The sequence below is a fragment of the Scyliorhinus torazame genome, chromosome 22 (assembly GCF_047496885.1).
Source record: "Scyliorhinus torazame isolate Kashiwa2021f chromosome 22, sScyTor2.1, whole genome shotgun sequence".
NCBI lineage: Eukaryota > Metazoa > Chordata > Chondrichthyes > Carcharhiniformes > Scyliorhinidae > Scyliorhinus > Scyliorhinus torazame.
The window spans coordinates 73,398,590-73,414,310 of NC_092728.1; the positions used below are offsets into that span (position 1 = coordinate 73,398,590).

Here is a 15,721-nt window from a genome sequence, read left to right on the forward strand (position 1 = left end):
TGTCACTGGAACCGTAATCCAGAGAGCCAATGCAGTGCTCTGGGGAACTGGCTTTAAATTTGAATTTGATAAAAAACCTGGTCTGACCTACATGACACTCCAGGTCCCCAGCAACGTGGTCGACACTTTAAAACCAAATATCCCCTCTGAAATGGTCTGGCAAGCCACTCAGTTGAAAGGGATGCGCAATGATAGATGAATGAATATTTTTTTTTAATGTGCGAGTAAGTGCCTAGGCTCTTCAGCTGTGAGCTCAATACTGCCCCCATTCGATCTTCACACACATGCACTTAAAGAAATTGGCCGCTGGGTACAAATCTGGAATGTGCCACGATTTGCATTCCCTTACCCGAACTGAGGCAAAAGTATGGGATTGAATCTAGGACCTTCCTGGATGACTGCTGTCTTAACCAATTGACCTATTAAATGGAGCAGAACTTGCCTTTCTGTATTGCTTGCCCAGCTTCTCTTTCTGTGTTTGCTCTTAGCATTCCTCAGCACAGACTTGTTTACAGGTCACATAAACATTTAGAATGTTTGTTCCTTATCTAAATATATTGTCATGCTTTTGGATGCTGGCTGAACGAGTAAGCAGCCATGCAACTGCCGCACAAGTGCTTCCAGCACCGAAATTGATCAATCTAAAATTCCAGTCTGCATATTTATCACAGATCAACATAAAAGCTCAACTCTATTCTCAACTTCAAGGCTACCATGTGGCTAATTAGAAGTATGGTGCTTGTTGGAGGGGGAAAAAATAGAACTCTGCCCAGCAGCCCTCAGCACCGTGCCGAAAATAGTAAGGAATGCAAACATTTTCCACACTGACTTTAACAAAATAGCAGCAGAACACTTTCCAAGTGTCTTGTTTATCTTGGGACATACGCATCAGCAACCCCGAGCTGTCACAATGCTTTTGTAACTTCAACAGTGCATGCAATTGTTTTCACAGAAACATTCATGTGAGTTGCTCATCTCTTACAATTGGATATTATGCCGCTGCTAAAGAGAGCGTGGTGGCATTGACCTATATGTGAAAATAGCAAACTTTAGTGTTCTGCGATATTAAAGATTTTCTACATATTTCCAATGAATCATTTCAACATGACAAAGGATTTGACTCTCTCCCTTAATGGTGACAGGGGTATTCCTCACCATTCTCTGTTCAATATTTGGCATTCTACCGAAGGTCAAGATTTATGCGTGCATGGCAATGTTTTTATACATGGGCTGGAATAGATATGAAGAGCCAAACGACTTGAAACGTTAACTCTGCTTTTTTCTCCTTACAGATAGCACCACACAAGTGCCAGGTGATGACCACCTCCTATAAGAGAGGATCGAACCATCTCCCTTTGACATTCAATGACATTACAGGTCAAAGGCTAGGAATCCTGTGGTGAGTAACTCACCTCCTGACCCCCCAAAGCCTGTCCACCGTCTACAAGTCACAATTCAGAAGTGTATTGGAATACTCTCCACTTGCCTGGATGAGTGCAGCTCCAACAACACTCAAGAAGCTTGACACCATCCACGACAAAGCCGCACATTTGATTGGTCCTCCTTCCACAAACATTCAAACCCTCCACCACCAACAAACAGTGGCAGCCATGTGTACTATCTATAAGATGCACTGCAATAACTCACCAAGGTTCCTTAGTCAGCATGACCACTACCACCTAGAAGGACAAGAGCAGCAGATACCTGGGAACACCACCACCTGGAGGTTCCCCTCCAAGTCACTCATCACTCTGACTTGGAAATATATTGCCGTTCCTTTATTGTCGCTGGGGCAAATTCCTGGAACTCCCTCCCTAACATCACTGTGGGTGTACCTACAATGGGACTGCAGCAGTTCAAGAACGCAGCTCACCACCACCTTCTGAAGGGCAACTAGGGATGGGTAATAAATGCTGGCCTAACCAGCGATGCACACAACCCATAAACAAAAAGGGGTGGTCTGGCCGCTGTCTCTGTTTCTCTCCACAGTTGCTGCCTGACCCGCCGTGTATTCCCAGCAGTTTTTGTCTTTATTATTACAACCATGCCATTTAGAATCTTTGTCGCTCTGCACTTTGAACACTTCCTACACTGTTCCAGTGAAGTTCAGCAGAAGTTGATGAACTCCAAAGCAACCGTACATCCTTCTGAGGTCAGCAGCTTCAGATGATAATCGCTGCTCCGTATATTCTTCACAGTAGCTGATGAGAATGGTCCCACTGTTGCCATTTATACCTCATCTCTAATCGACACTTTATTTATTTTCTGGTCACATGACCACCTCTCTTTGCCTTGCACTGTTATACCTTTTCTGGCTTTATTACTCCCACCTTTATCCTGATTCCAGATCTTCTATCTTTGATCTTTCCATAGGTTATTGACCTGAAATGTTAACTCTTATTCTTTCTCCATTGATGCTGTCCAGCCTGCTGAGTATTTTCATCATTTTGTGTTTTTATTTATTATTATAGAGACTAACTCTCTCTCGCGCTCAATATGAAACAGAATGGGATCAAAGTGAGTTCAAAACAATAGATTAAATCCATTCCCCGAGTTCTATCCCTACTTTTCGGTTAAGTGCTAGAGAAACTGTTTAACGTGTATTTCATAGAATCATAGAATCCCTACAGTGCAGAAGAAAGCTATTCAGGCTACCGAGTCTGCGCTGACCCTTCAAAAGACCTCCCCACCTAGGCCCAATCCCCCTCCTATTCCTGCAACCCCAGCCAAAGCCACAATTTATCATGACCAATCCTCCTAACCTACACACATTGGACTGTGGGAGGAAATCGGAGCACCCGGGGGAAACCCCCACACACACGGAGAGAAAGTGCAAATTCCACACAGTTACCCGAGGTCGGAATTAAACCAGGGACCCTGGAGCTGTGAGGCAGCAGTGCTAACCACTGTGTCACTGTGCCTCCCCACCCATTTGGATGGGTTCTGGAAAGCATTGGGGCTTAGATGGGTCTGGTGGTGCTAAATGATTCAATGCTGTACCCAACTTCCTTCACAGTGACACAGGATCACACTTTGCGAAGATCACCTCTTTTCACAGCTCACATCTCCTGAGGACTGTGGTGTTGGGTGCTCTGATGCACAGATGAACCAACACAGTTGTATTTGGTACAACGCTATTTTATTTCAACTGCTATTTGCAGTTCTCTCTGGATACTCTGCACGTGGTGACTCCCTGTGTGTGAAGTGTAACAGGTCCTGTCCTTGTCCTGGTCTCCAGCTCTACTGGCCACCAGGTGTTGTGTTTCCTCTCTTATACTGTCTCTGTCCTTGTCTATGATTGGTTGTCGTGTTGTGTGTGCTGATTTGTCTGTTGGTGTGTCTATCATGATATGTGTGTTTGAATATCATGACATCCCCCCTTTTTTACAAAATTATGTGCCTACATGGTTATAAATACGAATGTGTCGTGAGTGCATCTAAAAGTGTGTGTGTGTGTGCGTGATATTTACAGCATGTGCATGTGGCGTAACTATATACATGGGGCGATGTCGGGTGCGTCATGCTAACGAGGTTGTACCATAACAAAACAAGAAGAAAAATCTTTGAAGTGTGATCTGGTCAAACGAGATCTGGAACGAGAAAACAGTAACATGTGACAATATAATAGTTTCTAAACTTTAACGAGTGAACAGTCTCATAAGTCCAAACTAGTATGTGTGCGACGAATTCGGGTTGGCCGCCTCACGGGTGGGTCGAGAACCACGGCTGAGGTGCGAGCCTGGCCACGGGTGGCGATGGAAGGGGCATGATCCGTGGCAGCTCCACGAAGTCATCCTTGGGAACCAGTGGAGGATCCGGCGTGTGTGCACGGTTCAGTTGCGAGCGTGGAAGGCGGCGAAAGGCTCGCCGATTGCGCCTACGCACCAATCCATCCGCCATGCATACCAGGAACGAGGTGGAGTCTTTTTTCTTTTTATGTTTGTGGTGGTGCCGTTGGATGGCATCTTGTAGCTGATGGGTCGTTGACATTGAAGAGGTACCATCAACAATATCATGCAAGGCGATGAATGTGCCAGATGTTGAAGTCGGCTGAGACTGTGCATGCTGGTTCTGGCCACATGCTGTGCTGGAAGGGTGATTCTGCTGAGAAGCGTCGAAGCATGTCGCCTTGGAGAGAGAATTGCTGCTCGCATCAATGTCTGGTGATGGTGTGAAACTAGAACCTTGCATCAGATAGGAAAACGCTATGTGGCCAGGCTGTGGTGCAGCAAATCCTGGGCAGTAACTAAGGCATCCAGTCTGTAGTGCAGATTGCACTTGCGGTTGTCCTCCTTCGGTCTTGATTTCATTAGTGGGCAATGCGCAGTGTTGGCCTGTTTGAGAATATGCTGCATAGACTGCTGGCTGCTGCAGGCTTGAATACTGGGTCTGTCCAGCATGAGCTGTCATTGGCCGCACTGTCGGTGTTGACCAAATGTGTGGACATAGCTGTGGTGTAGATTGGTGTATCCGTCTTGGACTGTCGGTGCTGGTTGTTATTGCTGACCCAGTGTGATTGTCACGTGATCCATTCCCTGTCGTTGTGGCATCTGCTGTCACCCTGAGCATGCCATCACTGAGGCCGCGACACTGCCCGTCTGGAGCAAAGTTTGGCGTACGTGAATCAGAGTTGGCGTTTGGCTGCTCCCCATCTGGAGTCTGGTCTGTTTTCTGTTGATGCTCCCCGTCCGGAGTCTTAGCAGGTTCACTGGAGGCAGCTGAGATTTCTTGAAGCTGATGGGTATGTTTCTTCTGGAGTCAGAACATGCAGGAGTGCATTGACTAGTGGAGAGGTTCGAGCCATTGAGGGTGGAAGTGGTGCGGTGTCACCGCAGTTGTCAGTGGTCCCACCGTGATCATCGAGTGCCTCTGTGCGCACTAGGCGAGGTCTGTCACTTTGCACCTTTTGCATGGGAAGTGGGATGCTGTCGTCACTCGTCTCACATACCGTGGATAGATCCTCATTGGCAGCTTGCTGTTCACTAGGGTTGGGTAAATTGTCAGAGTTTTCATCTGGTGGGGCAAACCAATTCGGTGGACTGTCATTGTCTTGCCGTTGTCCTTCATTTGGGCTTTTAAATCTTCCCCCAGACATTGCAGAACCTTGTTTATTACCCTCAAGTTCTCCCATATGCATGGCCTCGAATGTTGGATCCAATGTTTCTTTCGACATTGTACTATTTTCCAAAAAACATTCCGTTTCAATTTTCTTCTCAGTTACTTCATATGTATCTTTGTTTAATGTATATGCCTTCATAGTCTCTGGGTCTGATTTTGCTGGGACTGGCATAGTCACAGTCTCTCTTTGACTGTTCTCAATTGCCCACATTATACTCCCCAGACATAACTGCTTAATCTCTGGGGTTAGTGTGGTACAATGGATAATCGGGTCGACCTTATCTGCATCTTCACCATCAGTGGAAAGCACAATTGGTTCACTTGAAACTGCTGCGGGTTTTAAGTTCTTTATCTGGCTACTCGATGTCGGTGTCCTCAGGATTCTTGCTCCAATGTTCTGCTCATTTATCAGTGGAGTATGTATAGGTTCAATGCAATTAATGTTCCCCTTAAGGTTTAAAGAGTCATTACTGACTAACTGCTGGTCTCCGAAGTTGGGACTTTGCGGTGTTGTGTTGAAGGGAGACATTTGTCCCTGCTGTAGATATGATTCAGGTTGTGTTATTGCCATTGACTGAGGATCAATATCTTGTCCATTTTTTCGATCCGTACTAAAACACTGGCAATTCTCAGTCTGCTCCTTGCAAGTTAAACATACAAGTAATTTCTTTAGCAAATCCTCAGCATCCTTCTGTGACCGTGCAGCATTATTAATCTCTGTTCGGCTATAATGATTCTGAAGGTCAGCGCATAATCCTTTGTTCTTCGGGCTTGGAAGAGGCGATTCCTTTGGATTGTCTTCAGTTGGGCTTGAACAGTCATCAGCGCTGTGCCCTTCATTGTAGCATGAGAGACCATCATGGTCATGCTGCTGTGCAGTGGAGCATGGTAGGCTGTTATAGCCTTCTTGCTGTTCACGTGAGGATGGCAGACTTGCATCGTCTGCCGCTGGTTGGTCAGGGGAGGTTGCTAGACCCTCATGGTCTTGTTCCTGCAAGGACTGCACATTGGAGTCTTGCGTTGCTTCTATTGTGGAGGCTGTCCACGAGCTCTCTGTGGAGGCTTGTGACACTGGAGTCACTTCTTGTTCGTGCAAGGACTGCGCTCTGGAGTCTTGCGTTTCTGCAATTGTGGAGTCTGTCCACGAGCTTGCTGTGGAGGCTTGTGACTCTGGAGTCACTTCTTGTTCGTGCAAGGACTGCGCTCTGGAGTCTTGCATGCCTTCTATCGTGGAGTCTGTCCACGAGCTCGCTGTGGAGGCTTGTGACTCTGGAGTCACTTCTTGTTCATGCAAGGACTGCGCTCTGGAGTCTTGCATGTCTTCTTTCATAGAGTCGGGAACGCTGAGCGGGACGTGGACCATGCTCTGTGTGGCAGCAGGCCGCTCTCTGTGGGCTTGCACCGCTCCCTGTCTCCTAATTCCAGGCTGCAGCATCATCCTGCACTGATGAGTTGGGACGTCATATCTGCTGGGTTGAAGATCTTCAAATCCGAAAAATGAATCCGCATCTGCGTCGGATTCAATGTGAGGGTCGCCAATGTTCAACACGAAAGGTTCGTCCGAGTCATAGTCGTATAGGACCACGGAGCTGTAATTGGGCTCGCGAGGTCCAGAAAAAGTGTAAAGATCGGTATCGAAGTATTCGAGGTCGGAATCATCGGCTTGTGCGTAGGTAACTGCTTGTTGCAGGGTTCTTCGGAGGTCAAATTCATCTCCTGGGTCAATTTGTGGCAATGTGCTGTCATTCCAGGTGAAGGAAGGTTGTTTTACAGCTTTAACAGATTTTTGTTTTTTTTGATTTGGGACATTTCCCCTTTAAATTGGTGCGGTCTGGGGCCTCTGACATCCTGACGCTCGGTATGTAGCACGTAGGAGGCGACTGCGCATGCGCAGATCGCTGTTTTTACCGATGGCCGTTTTCTTGACTGCGCATGCGCAGCGTCTCGCGCATGCGCAGACGAAACTTCCGGTTCTGCACACTTCTCGCGCAACTGTGCTCGCGTGATACCTTTAGCAAGATGGCCGCCGACCTCGACCCAAATCTCTCTCAGGTCCGGGATTTCGGCCTCTGGGAATTCGGCCTCCGGGATCCCGGCCACGAGGTGAGTACTGCCGCTTTTCTTACATTTCCTTGCCGATTGGAGTGTGTTTTCCCCACTGTATTTGGCGAATTTGTTCAGGACTGCCTGGTAATCGTACCTTTGTTGCCTCCTGAAGAACTTGAATTTTGTAAAGATTTCTTTTGCTCTTGCACCGGCGATGGTGAGGAGAAACTCAATGTTTTCATCATCATCCAGGTCTTTGAGTTCGGCTGCCACCAGGAAGAATTCAAACGCTTGCCAGAATCGCCGCCAGTTTTCGCGGAGATCGCCGTGGCACTGGAACGGCTGCGGAACCGGGAGCCAATACATCTTGCCTGGGTATTGCTGGGTGTCTCTGTACACTGAGGTATGCCGGCAGGTATCGATCAACTCCTGTACCATGTGGTGTTGGGTGCTCTGATGCACAGATGAACCAACACAGTTGTATTTGGTACAACGCTATTTTATTTCAACTGCTATATACAATTCGGTCTGGATACTCTGCACGTGGTGTCTCCCTGAGTGTGTAGTGTAACAGGTCCTGTCCTTGTCCTGGTCTCCAGCTCTACTGGCCACCAGGTGTTGTGTTTCCTCTCTTATACTGTCTATGTCCTTGTCTATGATTGGTTGTCGTGTTGTGTGCTGATTTGTCTGTTGGTGTGTCTATCATGATATGTGTGTTTGAATATCATGACAAGGACAGCACAACCTAATGTCCATTCCCAAACCTAATGCCCATTCCCACGCTTACCAACCTACTTTGAAATATTTGATCATTTGTGGACAGTCAACATCTGGGGTTGGGTATTTCAGTCTGGGTCACTTCCCTTTCTGCTCACTATCCCTATGTGTTGGACAGAGTGATGACATTCACTTCAATTTTCCTCATTGTTGATCCAATCACTAGCCTTAACCCTGTGAGAAGACTGACTCATAAGTTTTCTTTATATGAAGATAATAACTTTGGTTTTGGTCTTATGCATCACAAGAGACTCCATCGCGAGGTGGGTGGGATGGGGGTTAGACAGAGGCTGGTAGTTAAGAGGGAGGCCCAAAGTGATGATTGAAGATCTAGATGTTCAGGAGGCGAACACACTTTGGGCCACATTACAGAGGGCAAGGAGGTAATATGCTAACCACTGTGACACCCACCATTGCAACTGCTTTACACGATCTAGATTTACACCATTGCCATCATTCCTCCGCAGGCGTCAAGTCGATTGAACCTACAAAGTACAACTGCCCCACTTCAATATGGTCAAACATAGGGAAACATACACACATGATCTCAAAATGGCGGAAACTACAAACCCTGAAACGTTCACAAACCACTGTCATGTCAAATTGCCATTTGACTGTCTGGATTTTGGAGCACAGCGACACAGGTCATCGGTAATACTGTTATCCTTACTTTTCAATTTTTTCTTCATTGATATTAATATTTTTCAGAATGTAACAACGAAACTCAGATTTAATTTAACAGCTGAAGTCAGTTATTCCAAAGCAATGGAGAATCAGTGAAATACCATTACAGAGCCACTGAGCTCAGAAGGAGTGTCCGTGCTGGCTCTTCAAAAGAGCTGTCCAATTAGTCTCATTGATCTCTTTGCTTATAGGCCGGAAGGTTTCTCCCAACACATTAAATGTATTGAGAACTTTGATGAGACCATACTTGGAGATCTGCGTGCTGATGCCGCTGGAGAATATTGCAACCCTGTCGACAGGGTGACAGCCCCCCCGCAAAGGCGCCGGAATGTGGCGACTAGGGGCTTTTCACAGTAACTTAATTGAAGCCTACTTGTGACAATGAGCGATTTTCATTTCATTCAAATGCAGAAAGGATTTATTAAGACACGACTACAACTGGGTGGATGCAGCCACCAGGAAAGATTGAGGAGCTTGGGGCTCGTCAATCTGGAAAAGGCTAAGAGGAGACCCGATTGGGGTCTTAGAAATTGTGGAAGAAACTACGGTGCATGTGGAAAAGCTGTTTCCACTTGTGGGCAAGCATGGAATAAGAGGAGCCATGAGCCAGTGAAAGGAAAAATGTGAGGAATTTCTTCATACACAGTTGTGGGAATGTTAACATGCTGCCACATGGAGTAGTGAAGGAGGAAGCACCAACTAACTTAAAGAGAGGTTTGACACATATATGAGGGAATTAGAAACAGAGCGACATGGGAGCAGAAACATTCAAAGTGCGATGAAGATTGTGTGGAGTATAAACACTGGTTGGGATTTTACCGGAGTTAACATTATGATCTGAGGTTGACTCAGTGTTTGATTCGCAATTGTGGTGCTGTTTTCCCCAATCGGTTCTGTCAGTGTCAGATTTTGGAAATGTTCAGGTCGTCTCTCGGCACAGCTGAATTTGGACCTTCTGTCATTCCTGCCTCTGGCGGATTGGTTCTTATCACCAACAGTTGATCTGCGTGCCTCCTTCAGATGATATCGTCTCAGGTTTGGATGCTGTCGGAGACCGGTTTGGTCTGTGGCAGGAATCCATTTTATACCAGCAAAACAGTTTCTTGCCAGAATTACTTGTCTCTGGCGAAAAACACATTTCAACACCATATAACTTGATCCTGTTGTTTTTCTGTAAATGCCTTTTGTCTTTTGTGGTTTTAATAAGTTAGATGCTGCACGTAGCTACACGTTATGTAGCAGTTATAACCTTTTGGTCCTCAACATGCATTTTCATCACAGAGGGTGGTGAATTATTAAATTCTTCCAAGAGAATGATTTCTCTTAAAGCCTCACTGGTAGTTTCAACTCCCAATACTCGTATCCGCCTATTAGAACATAAGAACATAAGAACTAGGAACAGGAGTAGGCCATCTGGCCCCTCGAGCCTGCTCCGCCATTTAATGAGATCATGGCTGATCTTTGTGGACTCAGCTCGTACACCATATCCCCGAATCCCTTTATTCTTTAGAAACGCATCTAGCTTTTTCTTAAAAACGTTTAAAGAAGGAGCCTCAACTGCTTCACTGGGCAAGGAATTCCAGAGATTCACAACCCTTTGGGTGAAGAAGTTCCTCCTACACTCCGTCCTAAATCTACCTCTCCTTATTTTGAGGCTATGCCCCCTAGTTCTGCTTTCCCCGACCAGTGGAAACAACCTGCCCGCATCTATCCTATCTATTCCCTTCATAATTTTATATGTTTCAATAAGGTCCTTCAATAAGGCATCCTTATTATATCCTTCAATAAGGCATCCTTCTAAACTCCAATGAGTACAGTCCCAGTCTACTCAACCTCTCGTCATAATCTAATCCCCTCAACTCTGGGATCAACCTAGTGAATCTCCTCTGCACTCCCTCCAGTGCCAATATGTCCTTTCTCAGGTAAGGAGACCAAAACTGAACACAATACTCCAGATGCGGCCTCACCAACACCCTATACAATTGCAGCATAACCTCACTAGTCTTGAACTCCATCCCTCTAGCAATGAAAGACAAAACTCGATTAGCCTTCTTAATCACCTGTTGCACCTGCACACCAACATTTTGCGACTCGTGCACCAGCACACCCAGGTCCCTCTGCACAGCAGCATGTTTTAACATCTTACCGTTTAAATAATAATCCATTCTGCTGTTATTCCTCCCAAAATGGATAGCCTCACACTTGGCAACATTGAATTCCATCTGCCAGACCCTAGCCCATTCACCTAACCTATCCAAATCCTTCTGCAGACTTCCGGTATCCGCAGCCCTTTTTGCTTTACCACTCATTTTAGTGTCGTCTGCAAACCTTGACACATTGCACTTGGTCCCCATCTCCAAATCGTCTATGTAAATTGTGAACAATTGCGGGCCCTTGAGGGACCCCACTAGTTACAGGTTGCCAACCAGAGAAACACCCATTTATCCCCACTCTCTGCTTTCTGTTAGTTAACCAATCCTCTACCCATGCTACCACTTTACCCTCAATGCCATGCATCTTTAGTTTATGCAGCAACCTTTTGTGTGGCATCTTGTCAAAAGCTTTCTGGAAATCCAGATGTACCACATCCATTGGCTCCCCGTTATCTACTGCACTGGTAACGTCCTCAAAAAATTCTACCAAATTAGTCAGACACGACCTACCCATTGTGAACCCATGCTGCGTCTGCCCAATGGGACAATTTCCCTCCAGGTGCCCCGCTATTTCCTCCTTAATGATAGATTCCAGCATTTTCCCTACAACCGAAGTTAAGCTTACCGGCCTATAATTACCCGCTTTCTGCCGACCTCCTATTTTAAACAGTGGTGTCACGTTTGCTACTTTCCAATCCTCTGGGACCACCCCAGAGTCTAGTGAATTTTGATAAATTATCACTAGTGTGTTTACAATTTCCCTAGCCATCTCTTTTAGCACTCTGGAATGCATCCCATCAGGGCCAGGAGACTTGTCTACCTTTAGCCCCATTAGCTTGCCCAATACTGCCTCCTTAGTGATTACAATCATCTCAAGGTCCTCACCTATCATATCCTTATTTCTATCAGTCACTGGCATGTTATTTGTGTCCTCCACTGTGAAGACTGACCCAAAAAACCTGTTCAGCTCCTCAGCCATTTCCCCGTCTCCTATGATTAAATCTTCCTTCTCATCTTCCAAAGGACCAATATTTACCTTAGACACTCTTTTTTGTCTTATATATTTGTAGAAGCTTTCACTATCTGCTTTTATGTTCTGAGCCAGTTTACTTTCATAGTCTACCTTATTCTTCTTTATGGCTTTTTTAGTAGCTTTCTGTTGTCCCCTAAAGACTTCCCAGTCCTCTAGTCTCCCACTAATTTTTGCCACTTTGTATGTTTTTTCCTTCAATTTGATACTCTCCCTCTCCTCCTTAGATATCCACGGTCGATTTTTCCCCTTTCTACTGTCTTTCCTTTTTGTCGGTATGAACTTTTTCTGAACACTGTGAAAGATCGCTCGGAAGGTTCTCCACTGTTCCTCAACTGCTTCACCATGAAGTCTTTGCTCCCAGTCTACCTCAGCTAGTTCTTCTCTCATCCCATTGTAATCGCCTTTGTTTAAGCACAAAACACTAGTGTTTGACTTTACCTTGTCTTCCTCCAACTGTATTTTAAATTCCACCATATTGTGGTCGCTCCTTCCAAGAGGATCCCGAACTATGAGATCATTAATCAATCCTGCCTCATTACACAGGACCAGATCTAGGACCGCTTGTTCCCTTGTAGGTTCCATTACATACTGTTCCAGGAAATTATCCCGGGCACATTCTATAAACTCCTCCTCAAGGCTGCCTTTACCAACCTGGTTAAACCAATCGATATGCAGATTAAAATCTCCCATGATAACCGCTGTACCATTTCTACATGCATCCGTTATTTCTTTGCTTATTGCCTGCCCTACCATCCTGTTACTATTTGGTGGCCTATAGACTACTTCTATCAGTGACCTTTTCGCCTTACTATTCCTGATTTCCACCCAAATTGATTCAACCTTGTCCTCCATAGCACCAATATCATCCCTTACTATTGCCCGGATGCCATCCTTAAACAACAAAGCTACACCACCGCCCTTACCGTCCATTCTATCCTTTCATATAGTCTGATACCCTTGGATATTTAACTCCCAGTCGTGGCCATCGTTTAACCATGTTTCAGTAATGGCCACTAAATCATAGTCATTCACGATGATTTGCGCCATCAACTCATTTACCTTATTTCGTATACTACGAGCATTCAGGTAAAGTACACTTATGCTGTTTTTTATGTCTTTTTTATGAATCCTAACACCTTGATCAGTAACTTTTCACAATTTATTTTTCCTCTTACCCTTTCTCCTAATTTTCCTTGTCTTTGAACCCATATCTCTACATAATAACCTGTCACGTAACCTGCTGCCTTGATATCCATTAACCATTATACAGTCCATAGCTTTACACTTTCCTTCCCCCCAACGTGCTAGTTTAAAGTCATTGTGACCAACTTATTTATCCTATTCGCTAGAACACTGGTCCCAGAATGGTTCAGGTGAAGACCGTCCCAACGGTACAGGTCCCTCCTGCCCCAGTACTGATGCCAATGCCCCATGAAATGGAATCCCTCTTTCCCGCACCACTCCTTTAGCCACGTGTTAACTTCTCTAATTTTCTCAACACTATGCCAATTGGCACGTGGCTCGGGCAGTAATCCAGAGATTATAACCCTGGAGGACCTGCTCTTTAATTTAGTCCCTAGTGTTTGACAATCCCCAAACAGGTCCTCTTTCCTAGTCTTACCTATGTTGTTAGTCCCAACGTGGACCACAACAACTGGATTCTCCCCCTCCCTCTTCAAAATCCTTTCAAGCCTATCAGAGATGTCCCTCACCCTGGCACCGGGCAGGCAACATATCATGCGGGACTCTCGATCTGGCTTACAAAGGATGCCATCAATCCCCCTAATTATAGAATCCCCTACAACTAATGTTCCCCCTCCCTGATGTGCCGCAGTGTGTGCAGCTCGGTCTCCAGCTCATCAATTCTGAGCCGAAATTCCTCGAGCAGCCAACACTTGCTGCTGATGTGGTCACTGACGGTCTCAATGGGATCCACCAGTTCCATCATCATACAGCAACAGCACATCACCTGTCCAGCCATATTCAACTAGTTAATTAATTTAAATTTTTAAAAAAAAAATGTCTTTATAGAACCTCAAGGATAAACCCGAACACCACCAAAAACACAACCCTCTCTCGCCACTCACCCGAACTCAGTCGCTCACCTAAACTCAGATGCACTCTGTTCCAATCAGCACTCCGTGTCTAAAGGCACTCCTGCCACAGCTTTTGTGCACTCACCTCTCCCAGCACTGCCCCGGCTCTCTCCTCCCGCGCTTTTTAAATCTCCCGGCTCTCTCCTCCGGTGCTGTTTTCGCTGTCCCGGCTCTCTCTGCTCCCGCGCTGTTTTCGCTGTCCCGGCTCTCTCCTCCCGCGCTTTTAATATCTCCCGGCTCTCTCCTCCGGCGCTGTTTTCGCTGTCCCGGCTCTCTCTGCTCCCGTGCTGTTTTCGCTGGATTACAATTGTTACGTTTAACCCTTTCAAATTCAACGCAAGTCTATCCTGGTTCTTTCCTTAAATTCTGAAACTTTTGCCTATATGCCTCTGGAACTAATTCATATGCATGCAGAGTTTAAACATATTCCCATATTTAAACATATTCCGACTAGGATATGAACTGTGAACGATTACTCCTCCATTTTGACATCCCTCTACCTTTAACTCCAACCTTTCAAGTTTATATTCTTTTGCTAATTATACCATTTCCACATAAAGTTTCCCCATTTCAACCTCTGAAAAGCTCTTTCTTTATCCTTTTCCCACATCTCCAACTCTCTTTCTAGCATATCTGGTTAGCACTGTTGCTACACAGCACCAAACATCCGGGTTCGATTCCCGGCTTGGGTCACTGTCTGTCTGTGCGAAGTCTGCCCGTTCTCCCGTGTCTGCATGGGTTTCCTCCAGGTGCTCCGGTTTCCTCCCACAAATCCTGAAAGACGTGCTTGTTAGGTGAATTGGACATTCTGAATTCTCTCTCAGTGTTCCTGAACAGGTGTCGGAGTGTGGCGACTAGGAGTTTTTCACAGTAACTTCATTGCAGTGGTAATGTAAGCCTACTTGTGACACTAATAAAGATTATCATTATTATAGCCAGTCACCTACCCTGCACATTATTTTGGGTTGTGAGGTTGAAAACCATGCAAACACGGGGAGAATGTGCAAACTACACACACAGTGGCCCAGAGTCGAGATCGAACCACTCCGGCGCCAGCTGGTGCGGCGCCAAACACTCTGGCGCCGGCCTAGCCCCTGAAGGTGCGGAGGATGCTGCACCTTTGGCGTGACCCGACGCCGGAGTGGTTCACGCCACTCCTCGGCACCCGAGTGGCCCGCCCTGCCGGATTGCAGAGGATCCCGCCCCATGATTCACTTTGGGGTTCTCTAAACCCTGGCCCATAACATTCTCTATTCCTCTTTTGCAGAAACCAGGAAGTTCTAAGAAGTCGGTGAGCATGTTTGCACACCTTTACAGCTTGCACGTTTGGATAATTCATGCGCGATCCTTGGAATCAGATTAAACCTTTTTGGAAACTCCTTTGCATTTACCTTGAACTGAACACATCCTTCTCTCTGAAACAGCTCTTCCCCGAATGTGTATGCTGTCTTTTTATACTTGGAAATTCCTCTCCTGTCACAGTAATTCAGTTCCGGTCATTGATGCGCAAAAACATATTCTGGAATGCTGACAATGTCGGTATTCAGGATCGTGGCAGCATTCAGAACAGTAAACCCAAACTAAACAGTGTTCACTTGACGTACTCCTGTCAGTTCAGGCAAGTCTGCTCCTGAGCCACATACTTCCATAAATAAACTTGGTAGTGGGGAGCAGTCAGCCAATTCCTGCACTAGAAATATTTCATAGGACCCCACCATCTGTTCTTCCGTTTGGCATTCAGCAGCATAGCTGTGGTATTCCGATATGTTGGAATGGGAAAATGGATCAACTCAGAATCCACAAAATTCTATTTT

General features: G+C 45.9%; 1 long non-coding RNA gene across 1 annotated transcript in view; it reads right to left on the reverse strand.

Moving 5' to 3' along the window:
• LOC140398826 (uncharacterized) overlaps window positions 1-15,370 on the reverse strand; it is a 134,880-nt gene extending 119,510 nt beyond the window's left edge. The window contains exon 1 of the long non-coding RNA XR_011937575.1: window positions 15,299-15,370. This is a non-coding gene — a long non-coding RNA (uncharacterized lncRNA). The remainder of the gene's footprint in view (window positions 1-15,298) is intronic.
• Between the last annotated feature and the right edge of the window lie 351 nt (window positions 15,371-15,721).